Raw genomic sequence first — 10,945 nt, 5'->3', positions numbered from 1 at the left:
TGCATATGTTTAGAAGTAGCTCTTAAACAAGGCTTACTTTGAATCCACTGGCTCCACAGATCTAACACAGTTGGATAAATAAGTACTTGAAAAAGCCGTCTCCTTTGGACTTAGCTATTAATACTTGAAAGTTTGATCAAATTCTAAGTGAAAAAGACTTAAAATAGCCATTGACAAAAAAATTGCAAATGTGAGCAATCAACTGTACAACATATTTTTTTCAACTATTCACAGAATTTTAGGGAAATAAGATTAATAGCATTTTTAGGAACAGTAAGGTTTCCTTGTTACAAATAGGCACCTAAGCATATAAGCCTGTATAAATATTTCATCATTAACTACTAAAATTTACAGGATACTACATTCTTCAGCAGCTTGTATACCAAAATTACAACAATACAGAGATTAACATGGCACTTGTACAAGGATGATATGAAAATTCGTGAAGTATTCAAAATTTTTCATTCTTCAGATGCAAGAAATGAAAAACAGCTATTAAAAAGTTGATTACAAAATTACGAGTGTAACAATACACCTAATTCATATAATTAAAAATTACTTTGACATCAGTGTATTAAATTTTCACCTTAGAAAGGCCTTTACATAGCATAACCTTTACACAACTTTTGAAATTAGACAACATTGTTGTTTTATCCCAAAGAAATATAATACTAAAAGGACCTATGGGAAAAAAAAGGAATCTTAAACTGTTTCTGTATGGAATGCAATCTGAAAGGACACATTAATGAAACTATATGTTATAAAACAATGTAGAATTCAATGTATTATATCTAGGAGAGAATAAAATAGATTATGGACACTATGCAAACATAGAATATAGAATATTTTAAAATATACTTTTTCAGACAAACACCAGAAATATCTTTAGTTTCTATACTACTCATTTCAACAGATAAGTTAAAATTATTTCCGATCAACAAAATCACAAACTCTGCATAAATCATTATAGATGTATACAAAAACTCTTGAATACATTTTGAGATCAAAAGCAGACAATTCACTTTGAAGAACTCCACAGAATCCATGAATTGTTACTATAAGATATTGTTTTTATTTGGATTGTGAAAATATGTTGTATTGACAAAAAGGAATTAATGACATTTTTGAAATTTAAGAAAATTAACCGAATCATTAGGATTTAGGAGAACAATTTGTACAGCCTTCCACAACTTCAAAGAGGTAGTGATACATACTTATCCTTTTGGTAATATCAAATGCAGTTTCTTCCAAGTGGTTCTTCAGACCTGGTTTGACATATTGGTTCAACAGTTCCAGTGTATTTTTGCTATCTCAATTACCAGCAGCAAGATGCAAGGGGGTCAAAAAGCGTTTAGTTTGGGCATTGGTATCTGCATCATGAAGAAGAAAGAAGCCACTCTGGTATTATTACACGTATATGCACTGTGCAGGGGTGTCCAGCCATCTACAGTTATTGCATGTGCCCCTTGAGCCACCAACTCACGGACAATGTCTAAGTGTCCACTGTAGGCTTCCCGATGAAGAGGGGTATACTCATCGTCATCCCTAGTATTCACATGAGTAGCCTTTTTGGAAAGTATTCTCTGCACTGTAGTAAGCTGGTTATTTTCAGCAGCCCAAAGAAGAAATTTGCTTGGATCCTTCTCCATTTTTTTTCTTGCAATTTTTATCATTCCTCACATTTTCGTCTTGTTCCTCATCTTCATTAGAATTGCCTAACCAGAAACATTGAGTGCCAGTGGAAATGAGGTGTCCATGTATTTCCCTAATAGTTCATGTTGGTTGAACTGGTCAGAAATATCTGGTGAATTCTCTGCCTATGTTTTTTCACCATGATTTATTTTCTTTTTCCATTTTTACTATTCGAAATTATTCTAACTGGAGATTAGGGAATAAATGGAGAGCAGAGGAAAGATGTTCCTCCATATTCAAAGGTACAGAGTGAAAATGAGGACCAGTGGTGTCCTCATGTGCAACTTATTCTAGGAATGAGAAAATGTGAAATAATGCCTCCTATATAAATGATTTGGGAAATGGCAGTGCAGAAAGTGAAATGATGCAACCCAAAATATAAAACAATATAAATTAGGATAATTATGGAGCAATCATATTATCTATGAGAGCCATGAAAGACAGAGATGAGCTATCCACAAAATCCATGCCTCTGATCAATTTATAGAACAAGCAGAATTTTTTTTTAAAAAAAGATGGAAATAGAATTTATGTATTTACTTGAAATTAGTAAATACCTTTTTAATAGCCTACATAAGAATCTAAATCCTTGATAGCACTAGTAACAGATCTGACTGAAATCAGTTGAATCACACTTTTCCTGTACAATGAAGGAATAGGTACAGGCTAGGAAAGCAGCTAGAAAAGGCAGGCTGATTGTATCTGTGAGAAAACTTTGTGGAAAGTGGTATTGAGGATTACTTACTGGTGACCCACTTGCACTGGAAGCATGATTCTGACCTCTTGCTTGCTGATTCTGAACTATTGCTTTGATCATTATATTCTCCAAAAAGAAAAAGTCAGAATTGATAATAAAGGACTACTAATACAGTTTGACTTTTCATTAAGCATATTCAATCATCAAAATCACACGAAGACAATAGACAGGCCTATTTTTTTTAGATGAAAACAAGTGTCTTTTAAAAAACAAGGAATTTAAGTAGTCTTCCAAAGGACTTCCATTTTACTTACTGCATTATACATTTTTCCTAATGTTGAGTAACAATAAATAATGGATCTATTATAAAGCTCTTAAAGCTCGTCTGTTCAATACTGAGTTCTCTTACACTATATTATGGTATTGTTTTGTATGGTCTTAGGAAGAAATTTACTTTACTAACTTGAATTTGTGACAGGACAATATCATGACTGTACATCTTACTTCTATACTCTCAGTTTTATATTATTATCTAAATATGTGCATTAAATAAGTATAGAGGAAAAAGTAGAAGCCACACTGGTGGATCATGGCTTTAACCCTAGCTAATCAGCAAGAAGAAATCTGAGAATTGTGGTTTGAAACCAGACCAAGAAAAAAAAGTCCATTAGATCTTGATTTGAAAGTAACCAGCAAAAGCTAGAAATGGAGCTATGGAGCTAGAAATGGAGCTATGGTACAAGCAGTGAATGCTAGCCTTGAGAAAATTAAAACAAAAAAATGACAAATTCTGAGACAGAGCCAGGCCCTGACTTCAAGCTCTAGTATTAGCATCAAACTAATTAATTAATTAATCAATTAAAAATAAATTAAGTGGTCACATGTGGAGAAAATGCTCAGGGATATCACCCAGGCTCTTATTTCAAAAACTACTATCTACCGAAAAAATCTATTTAAATAATACCTGTGTAAATAGAGTATTTTCATCACCCAAATGCACATCCATGCTCAGTTATTTTTGCAAGGTAACTCTGTTATGTCTGGAGTACCACATAACATTATCACTTTAGTAGAAAGCATTGAAACATGGGTTCACTGTATCTCTCTAATGGATTTTTCTCCCCACAAATACTCAAATCTTACAATTATTCCAATTCTTTGAAGTCATAGCTTTTTTCTTTTAACATCCATAATATTAAAGTTTGAATATAGTGTCTTGTGTCTCCTAAATGGGTGTTCTTACCAGTTTGTCATGCCCCCAGCCCTAAATTATCCAGATTAATTTTCAGATAGAATCTGGCTTCCTACTTGTGTATGATCATGGGCTCAGTCCACTTGATGTTATTCTTCCTGGAATTTAGATTAACAGGTGTCTAGCATTGTGTACAGATCTTTATGTCCAGTCTGGGCTTTAACCACTATCCTCACAACAGTAGACTCCCATATAGTCAGGTTTTTCATAAGCTTACCATAGCTGATTTTTTAAATAAATCTTTGCATTTCCTGCAGGTTCTTGAGCACTGAATTAATTTGTGTTTTTTTTGGGTTCGTTTGTTTCATTTGAATATATGTATTCAGTGGTTCCTCATTTTTCATTTGGTTTCTTTCACTCAAGTTCTTACCTAAAGTGCTGAGAAACCAATTCTTCTTTCTCAAGATAGTCAAGCTGAACTTTATTTATTCCAAACCAATTTCAGTAATATTTAAACATCTTCATATCTAGGAATGGTACACAAATGCTTATCACTGAGAAGGGTCTTTTTATTTTCACAGCAGTCTTTGGCATTCACAGACTTATCATGAATTATACAAATATAATAAAACTCAGATGCTTGCCAGGAGGAGAAAAACCTATTACTAATTGTTTGACATAGGCTTCCCTTCCCGTGAATGAAATACGCTGCTTGATGCAGGATTTCACAGAATCATATTGCTAGGGAGAGCCTAAAAAATCAGGTAACACTACAGAGTTGAGGGAGATTACTTGACCTCCTGAATAATTTACTTTTATGTCAAATAAAAGCAGGCTTCCAAAAAGAGAGTAGACTTTAGAGAAACATGATGAGTTGTATGTAAATAGGTGCTTAGCTGACTTTGTTGATTGGTGAACTAATACAGGGAAATAAAGTACAGCACGGTAAAAAATTAAAGAACTCTGCATTGAAATAATCATTTCTGTGTGTGTGTGCATGCACACATGTGCGTGTACACACACACGCATGTGCATTGCTCATGCATGCATTATTCATTGCTGAGGCTTGAGAGTGCCTAGACACTATCCCAAAGCTTCTGGTCAAGGAGAGTGGTCTACCACTTAAGCCACTACTCCACTTATGGTTTTTTGGAGATAATCACATGTATTGTCATGATTGGACTGGCTTTGAACAGTGGTCTTCAGATCTCAGCCTCCCGAGTAGCTAGCTAAGCTGATTCAGTCTCTGAGTAGCTTGTTAAAATGCTGCCTGTACTCTATGCTTCACTGCTGTTTTATACTTTTCCTGAGGTAATCACAAGTCTAAGTCATATATGTCTAATTGTTTAAAAATATTTACTGCTTGGCACCAGCGCTCCCAACTGTACTCTTAACTACTTAGGAGGCTTGAGAACAGAACCCAGGCCACATTTTAGTGGACTTCCTTAATCTATAACTGGGTACATTGGATCATTTCCACCATCTTGCACTATCTAGAGACTAAAATTGGAAGGACTGCAGGATCAAGGCCAGCCATGGTAGATAGTGCAACTCTGATGCCTTTGATGATGGGAAGGCTAAAAGGACAGATCAGGTGCATGTTCTTGTGGAAAGGGAACCCCTACCCTAAAATTAACAACTGATATGATGCCTGCCTAGCAAGAACAATACACCAAGTTGAAATCCCCACCAAAATAAGTATATACCTTAACATCCAAAAACATAGTAGCATCTGTTCTTTGCTCTAATATAATCTTTATCTGATTATCATATGATATGGCAGAATAGTTTCTTCGTTAAACTTATGATATATTTAAAAGGACCTAGAAAATTCTTCCTCTCTTCTTAAGTGCAAACGAATGGCAAATTGCCTCATTTCTTACATATTTGACTACCACTAAAAATTCGTCTAATGATTATTATAGTAATATATACTGATTTATTACTTTACTGTGTAACAGTTTTTAAACTTTTTGCTTCTCTGTTGAAGTTTAAGTATTTAAATTGTATCATCAAAATATATTCCTTGTGTACTTGGGGCAGTTCTTTACTAAGTTTTTAACCAATGGCTTCTAAGAATTTTTGTTATTGTTAAAATATTGTACAGAGGGGTTACAATTACATGGGCAAGACAATGAGTACATTTCTTATCAAGCATTGTTGCCTCCTCCTTTGTTTCCACTTCCCATCCATCCCCATCCCCTCCTCTCCCCCCCAACCCAATCCTCCGCCCCTCCACAGCCAAAGTTGTAAAGTTTGTTTTTCGACATAACCTCTTGTACATCTCATCGTTGCAATGGGCCCACCTGTATCCCTATTTAAATTATTTGTTTTTTCCCTTCCCCTCCAAAAATTATACCAACAGCAAATACAGTGAAAGCAGGGGTTATACCGTGGGGGAGGGACATATAAAACAACAAAGAAATAATGTCATAAATATGTTGGAAATAATCGCATGAAAGAAAAAAAATTTGAATACTTATCTTGAGGTTCATTTCATCTAACATGAACTTATCTGACCTTTCCTACTTGACTCAGACAAATACTAGTTATTGCAAATAAGGGAAACCATGGAACCTATGTTTCTTTGGGCCTGGCTTAATTAAGTCAATATAATTTTTTCAAGTGTTTCCATTTCCTAAAAAATGGGGCAATGTCATTTTTTCTGATGGAGGAAGAGCATTCCATCTAAGAATTCTTAATTGGTATATTCTTTGGTTTATTTTTAATTTCAATTTAATTTTATTGTCAAGGTAATTTACTTAGGGGTTACATTTTCATAAGTAAGATAATGAGTACATTCCTTATGGAAGGAACATTGTTATCCCCTCCATCGATTTTTTTGTACACTCATACAACTACTGATGCTTTTGCAATTGCTATTGATCAATGGGTACTTTTTCTTTCTTTGTTCATGCATTTTTATTATAAAATTGATATACAGAAGGTTTACATTTACTTGTCACCTAAAGAGTACACTTCATTTTATTTTCTAAATTTCAAATTTTGAACTTAATTACTTATTTTCTTTTGTTTCATTAGGGTAATTCTTTTTTCAGAGCTGTAGGATTAGTTAATTTAATTGCATGATTTTCACACATGTAAATTAATCAGACACATATATTTTGCTTTTAAAATATTTAACATGTGAATAGATAAAATTATTTTCTTAATTTTATATGGTTGGTGAATTTAAATAAATTTATTTTCTTATAGTTCTAAACATATTTTTCCAGGTAACAAATACTACCTGTATTTTCAAGAAACACATACTTTATTAAGAAAGGCTTCATTATCTGGTCACTTTTTGAAAATTTACTTTCTTGTACTTGAATTAAAAAAGTTTGAGCTGGGCATGGTGATTTGTGGCTTCATTTTCTAGCTATAGGAGGAACTGCAAATAGGTTTGTAATTCGGGAGAGCCTGGGAAATTATGAGACCTTATTCTAAAAATATCCATAGTGAAATGATTAGAGATATAGCCATCAATAGCAAGATATGGAGCACGCACCTGGATATCATATTCTAAATCTTGAGTTAAAACACAAGTAACCTCAATCTTTTGTCAAAATAAAACGATACATGTTTCAAAATGTTTATTACTTAAAACATGTTTGCAAAGGTTCTCATGTGTTCTATTTCTTAATTTTCAATTTACTTATTCTATAAGAATCCAAGTATATTGTCTTTTATTTCTCCTAAACTTTTAAATAGTATGAGCAAAATTATTATTTCATATATTAACCTTCTTTTAGTATTTGTGATAAATTCCTCGGTTTAATATAATAATATCAATATTCTAAATATGTGTACATGGTGTGTTTGTGTGTGTGTATGTGTGTGTGTGTGTGTGTGGTTGTGTGTGTGTGTATGTGTGTGTGCTTTGTGTGTACTTTGTAATGATGGGGGGGTCAGATCCATGGTTTCACATATGCTAGGCCAAGGTTTTTGCACTGCACTATACTGTCTAGTTGTAATGTAGTGTTTTAAATTATGACTTTTAAATTTTCATTACTAGTGATTTTTCAAAATTATATATGATAAAATGTAATCCATGTTCTATCCACGTTAGCAAATTTTACTGTTATTTAGAATATTTCTACTGCCTTTCCACTTTCAAACCCTTGTGTTTGTTATTGATAAAGGTTTTACTTTGCTTCTTTTCTCTCTTCATTTTGCCATTAGACTTACTTATTCTTTCTCTTATTTCTTTGGAAAGTAATTATCATATTCCTATTACAATTTCTTTACATTGTAAGAGGTCTATACAATGCTTTATTTTCTATTTTATTTTTCCAATTTTCTCTGACTCTCAGCCCACACTATTAGGTGGATTAAAAAGAAACTTGTTTCAGGACAGTTGATTATTTTCCTGCTTCTCTTCTCTGTCGTCTTTCTGTCTTTTGAAACAAAATACTAATGGCATACAGCTCCTATATGGTCCATCATTCTGTCCCCTCTCACTCTCCTCTGTAGTACAGCTCTCAAGTCTTTATCATTCAGGTATATTATGCTGTAGTGTTATCTAAATTTTAACTCATTCCTAAATTAATTTTAGTGGCTTCAAGCATTCTCTAAAGACATTTTTCTATATATAATCTCTGGGGCCTTGTGTTTTCACAAGGTGCAAAATATGAGTGACTATCAAACATCTAGATAACTGTGTTATTGGATATTGGTCCACCTGCTCAATAAACTCACATGTAAGTTCAAGGAATACAGATCATTCAGAACAATCTTGTAAAATGGTGTAGCTTGAGACCTCATACTAGATTTGAATCTTATTACCATGTTTAGTAGTGAGGACAAAATAGCTCTACTATAAGAACTGACACCCAGAAGAATGTAACAGATTTATTAACAATAAATTCTTAGTTTTATGGTCAAAAGATTTTTAAAAGGATGCCATGAACTTTATCAAATAAAAATAGAATTTAAAATAGGTGTATTGGCACTATTGCTTCTCTAGATTTAAAGAATGATATTGGACTACTACCTTAAACATTATACAAAAATTTAAAATAAAAAATGATTATCAAACTAAATGTGAGATATAAAAACTGATAATATGTAAATGTAAAAATTCATGGCATTGGATCAGTAAAGGTTTCTAAACATTTGAAATGGAAAACATTAGTGGCTAAAAAAAAAGCAAGAATAAATGGGTTAATATCAACTGATGACCTTTCATAATTCTATGAAAAAAGTGAAAACATATCCAACGGATAGAGGGCACATATTTGTTAATGCTACAATGTTAATTCGACATTGATCTTGAGTCTTAACTACTTTTATATCTTCTAATTACATATAAATTTTTTCCTAAACAGGTTATTTCTTTAAAGAACATATGTAAATTAATGGTCAATAAGAAGAGAAAATGAATTAAACTCCTCTTTAGTATCTAAGAAAAAATAAAAATAAAACTCATTTCTATGACCATAATATAAAAAGATGACAGAAAATATAGTAATGCATTTGCGGAGAAATTGATATACTCTAGATAGCAGAATGATTTGTATAATACTGCAATCAATATTGCAAGCAAGTTTTCAAGTCTTCTAAAGGTCAAAGAGAATTGTATATGATCCAGCCATTACACTTCTATGTATTAGTAAAAAGAAGTAAAAAACTTATTTGGACAGGGAATGTAGTTCATTGACAGTGCACTTGAATAGTATGTGTGAGAATCTGGAAATAATCCCCAAAACAAATTTTGAAAAGACACACTATAAAGGATATATGGAGGACAAATTCCTGTAACTTAATTTTGTATCTATTTTAATGTCTGTTCTAAAATTTGCAGCATTTGTTTTTTTATTTTATTTTATTTTTATTTTTGTGAACATACTGTACAGAGGGGTTACAATTACATGGGCAAGATAATGAGTACATTTCCTATCAAGCATTGTAGCATCCTCCTGTTTTTACCCTTCACATCCCTTCCCAGCCTCCCCCCACCCCCCACCCAATCCTTCCCCCCTCACCAAAGTTGTAAAGTTCGTTTTCGACTTGACAACTTGTACTTCTCATTGCTGCAACGGGTCCACCTGTATCCTTATTTAAACGACTCGTTTTTCCCCTTCCCCTCCACAAATTATACCGACATCAAATACAATGAAAGCAGGGGTTATACTGTGGGGGAGGGACATACAAAGCAACAATCTTATAAATGCGTTACAAACAAATGCATGAAAAAAAGATTTAATACATATCTTAGGGTTCAATAAAATTATAGCATTTCTATTTGAAGAAATGCAAGTTTGTGAAAATTAGGCTTGGAAAACCTCTGATTGTACCATTCACTTCCAAAGCACTAAAATGTATACAATAAAAGGAGATAAATATATTACATGTGAATTTCATGTCAGCAAAAAAAAAAAAAAATATATATATATATATGGTTAAAAATAATTCACACAAATTGCAGAATACCTAAAAAGATGTTTTCGTTGTTGGCTAAAAATTCTTTGTAAATTACAGTTTTAAAACTAAGATGTGATTCTGTTTATTTTGTTTATTTTGGTATTTTTTTTAGTTTATACAGAGATAACTCAATCAAAAAGTGTATGTGATGACTGGAATATCTAGGAATTATGCATCACTTATAAGTAATTGATAACATTTTCTGGAGAAACTTTTAGCAAATGACAGAAGACTTAAGTCTATGCATGTACATTTTACGAAAGCCATGTTACTTGCTCAATCCAATTGCTTTCCTCTTCTTTGCTAGAAAAAAGTATTCTCAAGATAAGAGCCAATAGCAGTGAAAAGAAACAAAATACACAATCATCTTGATTTATTTGTGAAAATAACAAATGAAATAAAACAATTCCAATTAAGGAACTCCAATATTAGTATCTTTGAAGATGTTCCTGAATGCCAATATCCATTGAATTTTTGGAATTTTAATTTCTACTAACATATGAAAACTCGAACAAGAAAACAAATATAGTCTTAGAGCAAAACAGCCTTGGAATAATTTTCTTAATTGTTTTGAAATTACAAAAGAATTGGTACCAGTAAAATGATCCTTTCCTATGGAAATATTTTAAAATGTTTATCTCTTATTATAATTCAAATAACAAACAAGAGAAATTTTATATTATCATTGCAAATATCATTTTATTACTATCATAAAATAGAAAAAATGACAAGACCCAATATATTATCATTATTTTTAATTCCTAAACATTACCTAAATATCTTAAGCAATCTAAATATTCATGTCTATAACATAGAGGTAAATATTCTATACTTTTTTTTTTAAATAGAAGATTTTTTTATTGTGAAAATACTGTACAGAGTGGTTACAATTAAATAGGGATGCAGGTGGACCCATTGCAACAATGAGATGTACAAGT

At 32.2% G+C, this 10,945-nt stretch overlaps 1 pseudogene; it reads left to right on the top strand.

Annotated features, from left to right (window-relative positions):
* Positions 1-362: 362 nt before the first annotated feature.
* LOC122112316 lies at positions 363-462 on the top strand (annotated as a pseudogene).
* The last annotated feature ends 10,483 nt before the right edge of the window (positions 463-10,945 follow it).

The sequence above is a fragment of the Dipodomys spectabilis genome, unplaced genomic scaffold (genome assembly GCF_019054845.1).
Source record: "Dipodomys spectabilis isolate Male_0828 unplaced genomic scaffold, ASM1905484v1 ptg000093l, whole genome shotgun sequence".
Taxonomy (NCBI): Eukaryota; Metazoa; Chordata; class Mammalia; order Rodentia; family Heteromyidae; genus Dipodomys; species Dipodomys spectabilis.
Note: the sequence above shows the minus strand (reverse complement) of the source record. Positions and strands in the feature narration are given on the sequence as shown.